The sequence below is a fragment of the Arachis ipaensis genome, chromosome B10 (assembly GCF_059453495.1).
Source record: "Arachis ipaensis isolate K30076 ecotype BB chromosome B10, ASM5945349v1, whole genome shotgun sequence".
NCBI lineage: Eukaryota > Viridiplantae > Streptophyta > Magnoliopsida > Fabales > Fabaceae > Arachis > Arachis ipaensis.
The window spans coordinates 44,485,120-44,504,025 of NC_142435.1; the positions used below are offsets into that span (position 1 = coordinate 44,485,120).

The 18,906-nt window shown below is 39.5% G+C and overlaps 1 non-coding gene across 1 annotated transcript; it reads left to right on the forward strand.

The window, feature by feature from the left end:
* Positions 1-12,647: 12,647 nt before the first annotated feature.
* LOC148579874 (small nucleolar RNA R71) lies at positions 12,648-12,755 on the forward strand. The gene has a single exon (XR_015895794.1). It is a non-coding gene; the product is annotated as a small nucleolar RNA R71 (small nucleolar RNA).
* The last annotated feature ends 6,151 nt before the right edge of the window (positions 12,756-18,906 follow it).

An 18,906-nucleotide genomic window follows, 5' to 3' on the forward strand; every position in this document is an offset into this window, starting at 1 on the left:
GTGTGATGCCAGTGACCATGCCATTGGTGCAGTATTGGGATAGAGGCATAACAAGCTTCAGCACATCATTTATTATGCTAGTCGTGTTTTGAATGACGCACAGAAGAATTACACAACCACAGAAAAAGAGTTTCTTGCAGTGGTTTATGCCATTGACAAGTTCAGATCTTATTTAGTGGGGTCAAAAGTGATTGTGTACAGTGACCATGCTGCTCTAAAATATCTCCTCACAAAGCAGGATTCAAAACCCAGACTCATCAGATGGGTGTTGCTTCTGCAAGAGTTTGATATAGAAATAAGAGACAGAAAAGGGACAAAGAACCAGGTAGCAGATCACCTATCCCGGATAAAACCAGTAGCAGGGGCGTCCCTCCCTCCTACTGAAATCTCTGAAACCTTTCCAGATGAGCAACTCTTTGCCATTCAAGAATTACCATGGTTTACAGACATTGTAAACTATAAAGCTGAGAGATTCATACCCAAAGAGTACAGTAAGCAACAAATGAAAAAGTTGATTTCAGATGCAAAGTACTACTTGTGGGATGAACCGTATATCTTTAAGAGGTGTGCAGACGGAGTAATCTATAAATGTGTGCCTAGAGAAGAGGCACAGAAGATCCTATGGCATTGCCATGGATCACAATATGGAGGACACTTTGGAGGTGAGCGAACAGCCACCAAGGTTCTCTAATGTGGCTTCTACTGGCCCACTCTCTATAGAGACTCCTGAGAGTTTGTAGGTAACTGTGACAGTTACCAGAGAGCTGGTAATCTGCCTCATGGTTACGCCATGCCTCAACAAGGGATCTTAAAAATTGAGTTGTTTGATGTATGGGGTATTGACTTCATGGGGCCTTTCCCACCATCATACTCAAACACTTATATTCTAGTGGCAGTAGACTATGTATCTAAATAGGTAGAGGCAATTGCAACACCCACTAATGACACTAAGACAGTAATGAAGTTCCTCTAGAAGCATATCTTCAGCAGGTTCGGTGTCCCTAGGATACTGATCAGTGATGGAGGCACTCATTTCTGCAATAAACAGCTTGACTCTGCTCTGGTCCGATATGGGATTAACCACAAAATGGCGACTCCATATCATCCACAGACAAATGGGCAGGCCGAAGTCTCGAATAGAGAACTAAAATGAATCCTGGAGAGGACTGTAAGTACCTGTAGAAAGGATTGGGCAAGAAGTCTGGATGATGCTCTGTGGGCATACAGAATAGCATTCAAGACTCCTATAGGAACCTCTCCATACCAGCTTGTATGGCAAAGACTATCATCTGCCAGTGGAGCTAGAACACAAAGCCTATTGGGCAACCAGGTTCCTAAACCTTGATGCTAAGGTAGCTGGAGAGAAAAGATTACTCCAATTGAATGAGCTGGAAGAGTTCAGACTTAGTGCTTTTGAAAATGCTCAAATTTATAAAGAGAAAGCAAAAAGATGGCATGAAAAAAGGCTATCTTCTAGAGTCTTTGAGGTAGGACAGAATATCCTACTGTTTAACTCTAGGCTTAGATTGTTCCCTGGGAAGTTGAAATCCCGGTGGAGGGGACCATATGTGATTACAAGTGTGTCACCATATGGTTTTGTAGAGCTTCAAGATATTCATTCTGACAAAAAGTTTATTGTTAATGGACAGAGAATCAAACATTATCTTGAAGGCAATGTTGAGCAAAAATGCTCAGAGCTGAGACTAAATTAAAAGCTCAGTAAAGTCCAGCTAAAGACAGTAAAGAAGCACCTACTAGGAGGCAACCCAGCCATTATTAGATGTTTATAACAATTATATAAGTTTATTTAATTTTGTTAATTATGTTTGTTAATGCTTATCAGTGAAAAAGTAAAGGAAATGAAGGTTCAAAACATAAAACAGACGAATCACAGAGAAAAAGAGCTCACTGGCATTAAAACGCCAGTAAAGAGGCAAATTGGGCGTTAAACACCAGAATGGCTATCATTCTGGGCGTTTAACGCCAGTAAAGATATCATTCTGGGCGTTAAACGCCAGAAACAGCAGCATCCTGGGCGTTCAGAAAAATGCCCAGTAAGAAAGGATTGCTGGCGTTTAACGCCAGCCAGGGTATCTGGCTGGGCGTTAAACGCCCAAAATGGCCACCAGATGGGCGTTAAACGCCAGAATGGCTATCATTCTGGGCGTTTAACGCCAGAATAGCTAGGGGAGAGGTAATTTCATTTCCAATTCAATTTTTTTTTTTTGAATTTTTATGTTTTAAATCAAAATTTTCTGCATCCAAACATTACAAACATTCATTTTTTAATTTCCATTCATAAAAATTTATAATCTTATAAATTCTTCTTAATTCTTTTTCAATTCTTCTCAATTCTTTTTCAAAACTCATTCATCTTTCCAATTTCTTTTCAAATCTTTTTCATTCATTCATATCATCTTTTATTTCTTAGATGCATAAACAAAATAATTCAGATTTAACTTCCTCATATCTCTTTCATATCTTTTAAATTTTTGAAAAGAATCTCAGTTTTGTCACATTATGTTTATCTTTTATCAATCATATCCTTCAATCATATCTTTTTTCCAAAATTTTGAAACCAATCCCCCCTTCCTTCTATCTATACATTCGGCCATCCCCCACCTCCATCATTCAAATCCTTCTCTCCACCTATTCCTCTTTTTTTCTTACTTTTGCTTGAGGATAAGCAAACCTCTAAGTTTGGTGTGATTTTCTGTGATCACTGACTAAGATCATGGCCCTTAAAGGAAAACAAACCACTCCAAGAGGCAAGAAAAAAAAAAACAATCCAAAACCACAATGGATGCATGAGAGGTTCTACACCAAAGAACATGTAGATCATTACTTCAAAATAGTGTGCAGAAGATCAGTGATCCCGGAAGTCAATTTCGATCTGAAAGAAAATGAATATCCAGAGATCTAAGAGCAGATTCGAAACAGAGGCTGGAAAATCCTAGCTAATCCTAAGATGAATGTGGGAAGAAACATGGTCCAGAAATTCTATACAAATTTGTGGCTGACAGATAAGTAAAGAATGGAAGGAACTGCCTTCCACACTTTTCGAACCATGGTCAGATGGAGGATTATCTACTTCCATCTTGACAAAGTGAGAGAAGTCCTCAAACTTCCTCAACTGCAGGATGATCCAGAATCCTTTAATAGGAGAATGGCTAAAGATAAAAAGCTGGATCAAGTTCTAGAGGACATATGCCTCGCTGGAACCAAGTGGATAACCAATGTAAAAGGTGTTCCAAACTAACTGAAGAGAGGAGACCTTAAGCTAGTTGCTAGGGGCTGGCTGGATTTCATTGGGCGGTCTATACTTCCCACCAGTAACCGCTCTGAAGTCACTGTCAAAAGAGCAGTGATGATTCACTAAATTATGCTGGGAAAAGAAGTGGAGGTTCATCAGTTAATTCCTTGTGAAATTTAATTATTTACAAACAAGGAATCCACTAAAGCCAAATTGGCTTACCCAAGCTTGATAAGTCTGTTATGTAATGATGCGAGAGTATAGATAGGTATGGATGAGTATATCCCAGTTGAACACCCAATCACCAAAAGGGTAATGGATGGACCTCAAGTTTAAGACAACCTCACCAAGAGGAGGGCGCATGAGCTCCTCCCAAAAATTCCTCAATTTGACTATTGGGCCCGCTTAAAAGCGTCTGTCAACAAGCTGCAAGAATCTATGGGTCAACTCAAAGAAGAGCAACAGAATCAGAACAGCATGCTCCGCAAACTGCTCAGAGAACAAGAGGAGCAAGGGCATGAGCTACAGGAACTAAAACGCCAGAAGTTGATCCTTGAAGAGTTGGACGTCCCACAGATTGAAGGAGCACCTATCTCTCAAAATAAAGGTTGTTGAGTCCTAACTCTGTGATAACTTTTATTATTAGAAACCTATTTTAAGAGTTACATAAGCATTAGTATTAGAGTGATTTATTTCTATGTCTTTAATTTCCTTTCTTTTATTATTATTTGTCTGCTTTTATGTTTATTTTATGTCTTATTTTTATTCCATGATCAATAAAGTTTAGAGTCTATGTCTTAAAGCTATGAAAGATTCCATGAATCCTTCACCCTTCTTAAATGAAAAATATTTTTAATTGCAAAAGAACAAGAAGTACATCATTTCGAATTCTATCTTGAAATTAGTTTAATTATCTTGATGTGGTGGCAATACTTTTTGTTTTCTGAGTGAATGCTTGAACAGTGCATATTTTTGAATTTGTTGTTTATGAATGTTAAAATTGTTGGCTCTTGAGAGAATAAAAAAAAAAGAGAAATATTATTGTTAATCTGAAAAATCATAAAATTGATTCTTGAAGCAAGAAAAAGCAGTGAAAAACACAAAGCTTGCGAAAAAAGAAAAAAAAGAGAGAAAAAAAGAAAGAAAAAGAAAAAGCAAGCAGAAAAAGTCAATAGCCCTTTAAACCAAAAGGCAAGGATAAAGAGGATCCAAGGCTTTGAGCATTAATGGATATGAGGGCCCACAGGAATAAAATCCTGGCCTAAGCGGCTAAATCAAGCTGTCCCTAACCATGTGCTTGTGGCGTGAAGGTGTCAAGTGAAAAGCTTGAGACTGAGCGGTTAAATTCGTGGTCCAAAGCAAAAAAAGTGTGCTTAAGAGCTCTGGGTACCTCTAACTGGGGACTCTAGCAAAGCTGAGTCACAATCTGAAAAGGTTCACCCAGTTATGTGTCTGTGGCATTTATGTATCCGGTGATAATACTGGAAAACAAAATGCTTAGGGTCACAGCCAAGACTCATAAAGTAGTAGTGTTCAAGAATCAACATACTGAACTAAGAGAATCAATAACACTATCTGAATTCTGAGTTCCTATAGATGTCAATCATTCTGAACTTCAAAGGATAAAGTGAGATGCCAAAACTATTCAGAAGAAAAAAGGCTACAAGTCCCGCTCATCTAATTGAAGCTAATCTTCATTGATAAGTTTGGAATTCAATGTATATTCTCTTCTTTTTATCCTATTTTGTTTTTAGTTGCTTGGGGACAAGCAACAATTTAAGTTTGGTATTGTGATGAGTGGATAATTTATACCCTTTTTGGCATTATTTTTACATAGTTTTTAGTAAGATTTAGTAACTTTTTATTATATTTTTATTAGTTTTTATTCAAAAATCACATTTCTGGACTTTACTATGAGTTTGTGTGTTTTTCTGTAATTTCAGGTATTTTCTGGCTAAAATTGAGGGATCTGAGCAAAAATCTGATTCAGAGGCTGAAAAAAGGACTGCAGATGCTGTTGGATTCTGACTCTCCTGCACTCGAAATAGATTTTCTCAAGCTACAAAAGTCCAATTGGCGCGCTCTTAATTGTGTTGGAAAGTAGACATTATGGGATTTCCAGCAATATATAATAGTCCATACTTTGCCCGAGATTTGATGGCCCAAACTGGCGTCCAAAGTTAGCCTAAAACTTTCTGGCGTTTTCATTTGATGGCCCAAACTGGCGTCCAAAGTTAGCCTAAAACTTTCTGGCGTAAAACGCCAGAACTGGCACCTTTTTCGGCGTTAAACGCCCATTCTGGCACTCAGGGTGGCGTTTAACGCCAACTTTGGGCATATGAACGTGAAATCTTGAAAGCTCAGCCCAGGCACGCACCAAGTGGGTCCCGGAAGTGGATTTCTGCACTATCTGCACTTAGTTACTCATTTTCTGTAAACCTAAGTTACTAGTCTAGTATAAAAACTACTTTTAAGGATTTATTTTGTAACCTTTTGACATTTTTTACACTTCATATTGTAACTTTGACGGCATGAGTCTCTAAACCCCATAGGTGGGGGTGAGGAGCTCTGCTGTGTTTCAATGGATTAATGCAATTACTACTATTTTCTATTCAATCACACTTGATTCTATTCTAAGATACTCACTCGTACTTCAACAATGAGAACATGATGATCCGTGACACTCATCATTATCCTCAACCCTATGAACGCGTGCCTGACAACCACTCCATTCTATCTGAGCTCAACGTAGTCATTGGGCGATAGCTTGAGTGCGTATCTCTTGGGTTTCTGATCCACAGACCGAGTCCGGGGGTTAGAACCTTCGTGGTATAGGCTAGAACCAAATGGGCAGCATTCCTGGGATCCGAAAAGTCTGAACCTTCTCTGTGGTATTTCGAGTAGGATCTGGGAAGGGATGACTGTGACGAGCTTCAAACCTGTGAATGTTGGGCGCAGTAACAGTATGCAAAAGGACAAGGGTCCTATTCCGACGCTAGTTAGAACCGACTGATGATTAGCTGTGCGGTAGCTGTACATGGTATTTTTCATCCGAGACGAGCAATCCGACAGTTGATTAGCCGTGCAGACATCGTACCTGGTATTTTTCATCCGAGAGGATCATACAGCTTGCCATTGAAGGAAGCCATGCGTGTTTGGAGAAGAAGACAGTAGAAAGTAGAGATTCAGATAACAGAGCATCTCCGGAACCTCAGCCTGTTTCTCATTACTGAATCACAAGTACTATTTATTTCACGTTATTTATTTTTCGTAAATACAATCACTCTTATTATTAAACTTCTGACTAAAATTTACAAAATAACCATAGCTTGCTTCAAGCCGACAATCTCCGTGGGATCGACCCTTACTCACGTAAGGTATTACTTGGATGACCCAGTGTACTTACTGGTTAGTTATGCAGAGTTGTTAAAAGTGTAATCACAATTTCCCACACCACTAACCAACGCATGAAAGGCGTTCTACAGAAGACAGACTTAGCTGGAAGAATTCTACAGTGGGCAGTCGAACTATCTGAGTTCGATCTTCAATATGAAGCTCGGACGGCCATCAAGTCTCAGTATTTGGCCGATTTCATTGCTGAGTACACTGACACCCCGGGAACTCCTACAAAATGGAATCTCTATGTAGACGGCTCTTCAAATAAAACCGGGAGTGGTGCAGGTGTGATAATAGAAAGCGACCAGGGAACCCAAATCGAACTCTCCCTAAAATTTGAGTTCCCTGCTTCAAACAACCAGGCCGAATACGAGGTATTACTAGCTGGTTTGAGACTGGCTAAAGAAGTTGGAGTTCAAAAGCTTATCATCTTCAGTGATTCCCAAGTAGTCACCTCACAAATAGCAGGGAGTTACTGGTGCACGAAATTGTGATACATATCCATGGCTTCAAAGGCCTGGTGCTCTGATCTAGTTTTATTGTCTGTCACAACTTCGATACAACTAACCAGCAAGTGCACTGGGTCGTCCAAGTAATACCTTACGTGAGTAAGGGTCGAATCCCACGGAGATTGTTGGTATGAAGCAAGCTATGGTCACCTTGTAAATCTCAGTCAGGCGGATATAAAATAATTATGTGGTTTTCGAATATTATATAATAGAATAGGGATAGAGATACTTATGTAAATCATTGGTAGGAATTTCAGATAAGCGAATGGAGATGCTTTTCGTTCCTCTGAACCTCTGCTTTCCTGCTATCTTCATCCAATCAGTCTTACTCCTTTCCATGGCTGGCTTTATGCAAGGGCATCACCGTTGTCAGTGGCTACATCCCCTCCTCTCAGTGAATAATATGCTCACGCACCCTGTCACGGCACGGCTATTCATCTGTCGGTTCCCAATCATGCTGGAATAGGATTCACCCTCCTTTTGCGTCTGTCACTAACGCCCAACAATCGCGAGTTTGAAGCTCGTCACAGTCATTCAATCATTGAATCCTACTCAGAATACCACAGACAAGGTTTAGACCTTCCGGATTCTCTTGAATGCCGCCATCATTCTAGCTTACGCCACGAAGATTCTGGTTAGGAGATCTAAGAGATACTCATTCTAGCTTAATTCATGTAGAACAGAAGTGTTTGTCAGGCACGCGTTCATAAAGGAGAAGGATGATGAGCGTCACACATAATCATCACCTTCATCACGTTCTTGGGTGCGAATGGATATCTTAGAAGCGAAATAAGAAGAATTGAATAGAAAACAGTAGTACTTTGCATTAATCTTTGAGGAACAGCAGAGCTCGACACCTTAATCTATGGAGTGTAGAAACTCTACCGTATGAAAATACATAAGTGAAGGTCCAGGCATGGCCGTGTGGCCAGCCCCTATGGTCTAAGAACAATGCGTTCAAAGATGGTCAAAAAGACGCCTAATACAATAGTAAGAGGTCCTATTTATAATAAACTAGTCACTAGGGTTTACATGAGTAAGTAATTGATGCATAAATCCACTTCCGGGGCCCACTTGGTGTGTGTTTGGGCTGAGCTTAAGTGTAGCACATGCAGAGGCCATTTGTGGAGTTGAACGCTAGTTTCTGTGCCAGTTTGGGCGTTCAGCTCTGGTTTTGGATCCTTTTCTGGCGCTTGACGCCAGATTTGGGCAGAAGGCTGGCGTTGAACGCCAGTTTACGTCGTCTATTCTTGGCCAAAGTATGGACTATTATATATTGCTGGAAAGCCCTGGATGGCTACTTTCCAACGCAATTAGAAGCGCGCCATTTCGAGTTTTTTAGCTCCAGAAAATCCACTTTGAGTGCAGGGAGGTCAGAATCCAACAGCATCAGCAGTCCTTCTTCAACCTCTGAATCTGATTTCTGCTCAAGTCCCTCAATTTCAGCCAGAAAATACCTGAAATCACAGAAAAACACACAAACTCATAGTAAAGTCCAGAAATGTGAATTTAACACAAAATCTATTAAAAACATCCCTAAAAGTAACTAGATCCTACTAAAAACATACTAAAAACAATGTCAAAAAGCGTATAAATTATCCGCTCATCACAACACCAAACTTAAATTGTTGCTTGTCCCCAAGCAACTGAAAATCAAATAGGATAAAAAGAAGAGAATATACTATAAATTCCAAACTATCAATGAAACATAGCTTCAATCATATGAGCGGGACTTATAGCTTTTTGCCTCTTGAATAGTTTTGGCATCTCACTTTATTCATTGAGGTTCAGAATGATTGGCATCTATAGGAACTTCAGATTTTGAATAGTGTTATTGACTCTCTTAGTTCAGTATGATGATTCTTGAACACAGCTTCTTTATGAGTCTTGGCTGTGGCCCTAAGCACTTTGTTTTCCAGTATTACCACCGGATACATAAATGCCACAGACACATAATTGGGTGAACCTTTTCAGATTGTGACTCAGCTTTGCTAAAGTCCCCAATTAGAGGTGTCCAGGGTTCTTAAGCACACTCTTTTTTTGCTTTGGACCTTGACTTTAACCGCTCAGTCTCAAGTTTTCACTTGACACATACACGCCACAAGCACATGGTTAGGGACAACTTGGTTTAGCCGCTTAAACTAGGATTTTATTCCTTTAGGCCCTCCTATCCACTGATGCTCAAAGCCTTGGGATCCTTTTTATTTGCCCTTGCCTTTTGGTTTTAAGGGTTATAGGCTTTTTCTGCTTGCTTTTTCTTTTTCTTTTTTTTTCTATTCTTTTTTTTTCGCCCCCTCTTTTTTTTTTTTCTGCAAGCTTTGTTCTTTGCTGCTTTTTCTTGCTTCAAGAATCATTTTTATGATTTTTCAGATTATCGAATAACATGTCTCCTAGTCATCATTCTTTCAAGAGCCAACATATTTAACATTCTTAAACAACAACTTCAAAAGACATATGCACTGTTCAAGCATACATTCAGAAAACAAGAAGCATTATCACCACATCAATATAATTAAGCTAAGCTCAAGGATAAATTCAAAACTCATGTACTTCTTGTTCTTTTGAATTAAAACAGTTTTTATTTAAGAGAGGTGATGGATTCATAGGACATTCATAACTTTAAGACATAGTTACTACTACTAATGATCATATAATGAAGACACAAACACAGATAAGCACATAACATAGAAAACGAAAAACAGAAGAAATAAGAACAAGGAATGAATCCACCTTAGTAATGGTGGCGTTTCCTTCTTGAGGAACCAATGATGTCCTTGAGCTCTTCTATGTCTCTTCCTTGTCTTTGTTGCTCCTCCTTCATTGCTTTTAGATCTTCTCTGATTTCATGAAGGATGATGGAGTGCTCTTGATGTTCCACCCTTAGTTGCTTCCAATAATTGTGTGGAAGAAAATGTATCGCCTGAGGTATCTCAGGGATCTCTTGATTTGCAGTCAAATGTTCTACCACTGAGCTATAGACCCTTGATGGAAGCTTTTGTCTTCCCTTTCCTCTTTCTAGAGGTTTCTCTGGCCTTAGGTGCCATCAATGGTTATGGAAAAAACAAAAAAGCTATGCTTTTACCATACCAAACTTAGAATGTTGCTCGCCCTCGAGCAAAAGAAGAAAGAATAGAAGAATAAGAAGAAGATATGGAGGAGATGGATGGGAGTGTGTATTCGGCCATATGGGTGGGATTGGGTGGGAGAGAGATGTTGAATTTTTGAAGGTAGTGGGTGTATGGATGTGAGTGGTAAATGGAAAAAAAGAAGGGATGATCATGAATGGAAAGAGAGATGATGAGGTAGGTGGGGATCCTGTGGGGTCCACAGATCCTGAGATGATCCTGTGGGGTCCATAGATCCTGAGGTGTCAAGGCATTTACATCCCTGCACCAATTTAGGCATGTAAAATGCCCTTGCACACAACTCTGGGCGTTCAGCGTCAGGTTGGTGCCCATTTTGGGCGTTCAACGCCCCTTTGCTGCCATTTCTGGCGTTGAACGCCAGAACCATGCTTGTTCTGGGCGTTCAGCACCAGGATGCTCCCATTCTGGGCGTTCAGCGCCAGAACTATGCTCTGTTCTGGCGTTTGAACGCCAGACAGATGCTCCTCCAGGGTGTGATTTTTCTTCTGCTGTTTTTGATTCCATTTTCAATTTTTATATTTATTTTGTGACTCCACATGATCATGAACCTAAGAAAACACGAAAAACAATAAAAATAAGAATTAGATAAACATTGGGTTGCCTCCCAACAAGCGCTTCTTTAATGTCAATAGCTTGACAGTGGGCTCTCATGGAGCCTCACAGATGTGCAGAGCTTTGTTGAAACTCTCCAACACCAAACTTAGAGTTTGGATATGGGAGTTCAACACCAAACTTAGAGTTTGGTTGTGGCCTCCCAACACCAAACTTAGAGTTTAACTGTGGGGGCTCTGGTTGACTCTGCTTGGAGAGAATCTTTTTCTGCTTCCTCTCCATAGTTGTAGAGGGAGATCCTTGAGTTTTGAATACAAGGGAGTTCTCATTCCATTGAAGGACTATTTCACCTCTGTTAACATCAATCACAGCTCTTGCTGTGGCCAGGAAAGGTCTTCCTAGGATGATGGATTCATCCTCTTCCTTTCCAGTATCCAGGACTATGAAATCAGTAGGTATGTAAAGGCCCTCAACCTTTACTAATACATCTTCTACTTGTCCATAAGCCTGTCTTCTTGAGCTGTCTGCCATCTCTAGTGAGATTTTAGCAGCTTGCACCCCATAGATTCCCAGTTTCTCTATTACAGAGAGGGGCATGAGGTTTATTCCTGAACCAAGGTCACACAGAGCCTTAAAGAGCATGGTGCCTATGGTACAGGGTATTATGAACTTTCCAGGATCCTGTCTCTTCTGAGGCAATGTCAGTTGATCCAGATCACTTAGTTCATTGATGAACAAGGGAGGTTCAACTTCCCAAGCATCAATGCCAAACAATTTGGCATTCAGCTTCATGATTGCACCAAGAAACTTGGCAGTTTGCTCTTCAGTAACATCCTCATTCTCTTCAGAAGAGGAATACTCATCAAAGCTCATGAAGGGCATAAGGAGGTTCAATGGAATCTCTATGGTCTCTAAATGAGCCTCAGAGTCCTTTGGTTCCTCAGAGGGAAGCTCCTTATTGATCACTGGACGTCCCAGGAGGTCTTCCTCCTTGGGATTCACGTCCTCTCCTCTCCTCACAGGTTCGGCCATGGCGCTTATGTCAATGGCCTTGCACTCTCCTTTTGGGTTCTCTTTTGTATTGTTTGGGAGAGTACTAGGAGGGATTTCAGTGATCCTTTTACTCAGCTGGCCCACTTGTGCTTCCAGATTTCTAATGGAAGACCTTGTTTCATTCATGAAACTTACAGTGGCCTTAGATAGATCAGAGACTAGATTTGCTAAATTAGAAGCATTTTGTTCAGAGTTCTCTGTCTGTTGCTGAGTTGATGATGGAAAAGGCTTGCTGTTGCTAAACCTGTTTCTTCCACCATTGTTAAAGCCTTGTTGAGGCTTTTGATCCTTCCATGAGAAATTTGGATGATTTCTCCATGTTGAGTTATAGGTGTTTCCATAAGGTTCACCTAAGTAATTTACCTCTGCTATTGCAGGGTTCTCAGGAACATAAGCTTCTTCTTCAGGAGAAGCCTCTTGAGTACTGTTGGATGCAGCTTGCATTCCATGCAGACTCTGAGAGATCATATTGACTTGCTGAGTCAATATTTTATTCTGAGCCAATATGGCATTCAGAGTATCAACCTCAAGAACTCCCTTCTTCATAGGCGTCCCATTATTCACAGGATTCCTTTCAGAAGTGTACATGAACTGGTTATTAGCAACTATGTCAATGAGTTCTTGAGCTTCTGCAGGCGTTTTCTTTAGGTGAATGGATCCACCTGCAGAGGTGTCCAGTGACATCTTTGATAGCTCAGATAAACCATCATAGAATATATCCAGGATGGTCCATTCTGAAAGCATGTCAGAAGGACACTTTTTGGTCAACTGTTTGTATCTTTCCCAAGCTTCATAGAGGGATTCACCTTCTTTCTGTCTGAAGGTTTGAACATCAGCTCTAAGCTTGCTCAGCTTTTGAGGAGGAAAGTACTTGGCTAAGAAAGCCGTGACCAGCTTATCCCAAGAGTTCAGGCTGTCTTTGGGTTGAGAATCCAACCATAATCTAGCTCTGTCTCTTACAGCAAAAGGGAAAAGCATGAGCCTGTAGACTTCAGGATCTACTCCATTAGTCTTTACAGTATCACATATTTGCAAGAATTCAGTTAAGAACTGAAAAGGATCTTCAGATGGAAGTCCATGAAACTTGCAGTTCTGCTGCATCAGAGAAACTAATTGAGGTTTCAGCTCAAAGTTGTTTGCTCCAATGGCAGGAATGGAGATGCTTCTTCCATGTAAATTGGAATTAGGTGCAGTAAAGTCACCAAGCATCTTCCTTACATTATTATTATTTTCGGCTGCCATCTCCTCTGCCTGTTCGAAAATTTCTGAAAGGTTATCTCTGGATTGTTGTATTTTAGCTTCTCTTAATTTTCTCTTCAGAGTCCTTTCAGGTTCTGGATCTGCTTCCACAAGAATGTTCTTATCCTTGCTCCTGCTCATATGACAAAGAAGAAGGCACAGAAAAATAATAATAATAATAATAGAGATCCTTTATACCACAGTATAGGGATCCCTTTGTTAGTGGAAGAAGAGTGGGAGACAAAGAATGTGATGTAAAGGAAGAAACACAACTGTACTAATGGAAGAGATGTGAGATGAGATGTTAGGATATGAATGAATAAATAAAATAAGATGAGATGGGGGAGGGATAATTTTCGAAAATTATTTTGAAAAGGAGTTAGTGATTTTTGAAAATTGGTTTTTCGAAAATTTTTTGAAATAAAAATAAAAATAAAAATAATTAGTTAATTAAAAAGAAATTTTTGAAAAAGGGGGAGATATTTTCGAAAATTAGAGAGAGAGAGTTAGTTAGGTAGTTTTGAAAAAGTTAAGAAACAAACAAAAAGTTAGTTAGTTAGTTGAAACAAATTTTGAAAAGATAAGAAGTTAGGAAGTTAGAAAAGATATTTTGAAAAGATACTTTTGAACAAGATAAGATAAGAGGATATTTTGAAAAGATATGATAGGATTAGTTTTGAAAAAGATTTGATTTTTAAAATCACAATTAATGACTTGATTCATAAGAAATCACAAGATATGATTCTAGAACTTAAAGTTTGAATCTTTCTTAACAAGCAAGTAACAAACTTCAAATTTTTGAATCAAAACATTAATTGTTTATGTTATTTTCGAAAATTATGATATAAAATAAGAAAAAGGTTTTTGAAAATTATTTTGTTGGAATTTTCGAAAATAACCATGAATTTTGAAAAAGATTTGAATTTTGAAAAAGATTTTGAAAAAGATAAGATTTTCAAATTGAAAATTTGATTTGACTCATAAGAAACAACTTGATTTTTAAAAATTTTTGAAAAAGTCAACTCAATTTTCGAATTTGATGAGAGAAAAAGGGAAAGATATTTTTTTGATTTTTGAAATTTTTATGAAAACATGAAAATTATGCAATGCATGAAATTTTTAGATCAAAACAATGAATGCATGCAAGAATGCTATGAATGTCAAGATGAACACCAAGAACACTATGAAGATCATGATGAACATCAAGAACATATTTTTGAAAAATTTTTAATGCAAAGAAAACATGAAAGACACCAAACTTAGAATTCTTTAATGCTTACGCACTAAGAATTCAAGAATGCATATGATAAACATGAAAAGACACAAAACAAAAAATCATCAAGATCAAACAAGAAGACTTACCAAGAACAACTTGAAGATCATGAAGAACACTATGAATGCATGATATTTTCGAAAAATGCAAAATGCATATGCAAGTGACACCAAACTTATGATATGACTCAAGACTCAAACAAGAAACACAAAATATTTTTGATTTTTATGATTTTCTAATTTTTTTGGATTTTTTTTTCGAAAATAATATGAAAAAAAAAAAAGAAAAAATAATGATTCCAAAATTTTTAATATGAATTCCAGGAATCTTGCCATGTTAGTCTAAAGCTTCAGTCCAGGAATTAGACATGGCTCACTAGCCAGCCAAGCTTTCAAAGAAAGCTTCAGTCCAAAACACTAGACATGGCCTATGGCCAGCCAAGCTTCAGCAGGTGATCATGGATCAGCAGCGGATGGATGAGCAACAACTAAGTTGCTTTTGATAACAAATTGCAAGCCTCAGTCCAAATGAATTTAGACATGGCTTTACAGCCAGCCAGGCTTCACATGCTTCATGAAACACTAGAATTCATTCTTAAAAATTTTGAATAAATTTTTGAAAACATTTTTATTTTTTTCGAAAACAAAAGAGAAAATTTTTTTTGAAAATATTTTTGAAAGATTTTTGAAAAGAAAACGAAAAGAAAGTTACCCAATCTGAGCAACAAGATGAACCGTCAGTTGTCCAAACACGACCAATCCCCGGCAACGGCGCCAAAAACTTGGTGCACGAAATTGTGATACATATCCATGGCTTCAAAGGCCTGGTGCTCTGATCTAGTTTTATTGTCTGTCACAACTTCGATACAACTAACCAGCAAGTGCACTGGGTCGTCCAAGTAATACCTTACGTGAGTAAGGGTCGAATCCCACGGAGATTGTTGGTATGAAGCAAGCTATGGTCACCTTGTAAATCTCAGTCAGGCGGATATAAAATAATTATGTGGTTTTCGAATATTATATAATAGAATAGGGATAGAGATACTTATGTAAATCATTGGTAGGAATTTCAGATAAGCGAATGGAGATGCTTTTCGTTCCTCTGAACCTCTGCTTTCCTGCTATCTTCATCCAATCAGTCTTACTCCTTTCCATGGCTGGCTTTATGCAAGGGCATCACCGTTGTCAGTGGCTACATCCCCTCCTCTCAGTGAATAATATGCTCACGCACCCTGTCACAGCACGGCTATTCATCTGTCGGTTCCCGATCATGCTGGAATAAGATTCACCCTCCTTTTGCGTCTGTCACTAACGCCCAACAATCGCGAGTTTGAAGCTCGTCACAGTCATTCAATCATTGAATCCTACTCAGAATACCACAGACAAGGTTTAGACCTTCCGGATTCTCTTGAATGCCGCCATCATTCTAGCTTACGCCACAAAGATTCTGGTTAGGAGATCTAAGAGATACTCATTCTAGCTTAATTCATGTAGAACAGAAGTGTTTGTCAGGCACGCGTTCATAAAGGAGAAGGATGATGAGCGTCACACATAATCATCACCTTCATCACGTTCTTGGGTGCGAATGGATATCTTAGAAGCGAAATAAGAAGAATTGAATAGAAAACAGTAGTACTTTGCATTAATCTTTGAGGAACAGCAGAGCTCCACACCTTAATCTATGGAGTGTAGAAACTCTACCGTATGAAAATACATAAGTGAAGGTCCAGGCATGGCCGTGTGGCCAGCCCCTATGGTCTAAGAACAATGCGTTCAAAGATGGTCAAAAAGACGCCTAATACAATAGTAAGAGGTCCTATTTATAATAAACTAGTCACTAGGGTTTACATGAGTAAGTAATTGATGCATAAATCCACTTCTGGGGCCCACTTGGTGTGTGTTTGGGCTGAGCTTAAGTGTAGCACGTGCAGAGGCCATTTGTGGAGTTGAACGCCAGTTTCTGTGCCAGTTTGGGCGTTCAGCTCTGGTTTTGGATCCTTTTCTGGCGCTGGACGCCAGATTTGGGCAGAAGGCTGGCGTTGAACGCCAGTTTACATCGTCTATTCTTGGCCAAAGTATGGACTATTATATATTGCTGGAAAGCCCTGGATATCTACTTTCCAACGCAATTGGAAGCGCGCCATTTCGAGTTCTGTAGCTCCAGAAAATCCACTTTGAGTGCAGGGAGGTCAGAATCCAACAGCATCAGCAGTCCTTCTTCAACCTCTGAATCTGATTTCTGCTCAAGTCCCTCAATTTCAGCCAGAAAATACCTGAAATCACAGAAAAACACACAAACTCATAGTAAAGTCCAGAAATGTGAATTTAACACAAAATCTATTAAAAACATCCCTAAAAGTAACTAGATCCTACTAAAAACATACTAAAAACAATGTCAAAAAGCGTATAAATTATCCGCTCATCAGTTACCAAGCTAAGTATCCTACCATGAAAAAGTACCTGGACAAAACCAGGGAATAGCTCGAACAACTCGGGGAATACGAGGTCTGCCATATACACTGGGAACAGAACGCTCGAGCTGATGCACTCTCAAAATTAGCTAGCACCAAACCAGGGGGCAATAATAGAAGCCTCATCCAGGAAATACTACAAATCCCATCAATCTCGGAGGAAGAAAAGGTCCTAGCCATATCAGGTCATGATCAAGGATGGATGACCCCCATAATCAATTACCTCAAATCAGAGACACTCCCTACAGACAAGAAGGAGGCAACCAGGCTGAGACGAGAGGCACAATACTACACCATCATAAACAACACCCTATACAAAAGGGGATTTCGACACCTCTATTAAAATGTGTGCCGACCTCTAATACAAAGGAGGTTTTGGAAGAAATACATAGCGGCATATGTGGCAATCATCTGGGGGCACGAGTTCTTTCCAAAAAGGTACTCCGGGCAGGATTCTTTTGGCCGACTCTGCAAAAAGAAGCAATCGAGTTCGTTAAGACATGCCCACCATGTCAAAAGCATGCTAACTTCCACATCGCCCCACCAGAGGAGCTTATCAGTATAACATCACCTTGGCCATTCGTAAAATGAGGACTCGACCTACTTGGACCCTTTCCCCAAGGATTGGGACAAGGCAAGTTCCTCATTGTAGGGGTAGATTACTTCACAAAATGGATTGAGGCAGAGTCCCTAGCTAATGCCACTGCTCAAAGAAGTCAGAAATTCTTATATAGGAACATTGTTACAAGGTTTGGGGTTTCCCATTCCATCACTACAGACAATGGCACTCAATTCACAAACGCAGGCTTCAGGAAGTTGGTAGCAGACTTGAAAATAAAGCACCAATTTACATCCGTAGAACACCCACAAGCTAATGGATAAGCAGAAGTAGCTAACAAAGTCATATTAGATGGGTTAAAATGGAGACTATAGGACGCAAAGGAAGCTTGGGCCGAAGAGCTCCCACAAGTCCTATGGGCATATCGGACAACTCCACACTCTACTGCAAAGGAATCACCTTTCCGATTGGCTTACGGAATGGAGGCAATGATCCCGGTAGAAATCGAAGAAGGATCCCCCAGAATGATCTACTACAATGAAGAGGCCAACTCCCAAAATCAAAGAAAAGAGCTCGACCTACTTCCAGAAATTTGAGAAAGAGCTCGAATTAGGGAAGAGGCGTTAAAACGTCGAATGGCCTCATGATACAACCAAAGAGTCGTCCAGCAAAGTTTCGCCCACAACGATCTCATTTAATCCGAAATGACATCGGAATAGGTCGACCAGGAGAAGAAAAGCTCGCAGCCAATTGGAAAGGACCATACCGAGTTACCGAGGTACTGGGAAAAAGCTACTACAAGGTGTCCGAACTCGAAGGGAGAGAGCTACTAAGGTCATGGCACGCCTGCAACCTAAGGAGGTATTATAGTTAGGAGGTAATAAAGGTTTTAGGTCAAGGTGCACTCTTTTTCCAGAAAAGGTTTTTTAACGAGGCACCAAGCTAAAATCTGCGAAATGGCCTGACTTAGAAGGGTAAGCACCCACATGTATATATTTCGTATGCCTATATGTCTACTTTTTATTTGAATAAAACTTTTCAGATTCTCTACAAAAGTCTCCCTACCAAGACGCATGAATCTGAGCACAAAAATTCATCGTCGGATTACAAAGCTATAGGTCAGCAAGGTGAAAACCAAATTCACCGCCCGATCATGATGAAAACCGAATTCATCGTCTGATTTCGACAAAGGTTGGCTGAGTGAGAACCAAACTCACCGCCCGATTTCTACAAAACCGGCAAGATGAAGAAGCGATAAAAATAAGTTAATGCAAGAAGTTATAAAAAGTAATCCATAGAAAGAGGCCTGACGAGGTCTGAGTAAAAACGGATTGCTAAAAATAACTTAGAATGGACCGACATGAAGAAGTCGGACCAATCGACATAAAAGCTACAAAAGTTATAAAAAGTAATCCATAGAAAGAGGCCTGACGAGGTCTGAGAAAAAAAGGATTAC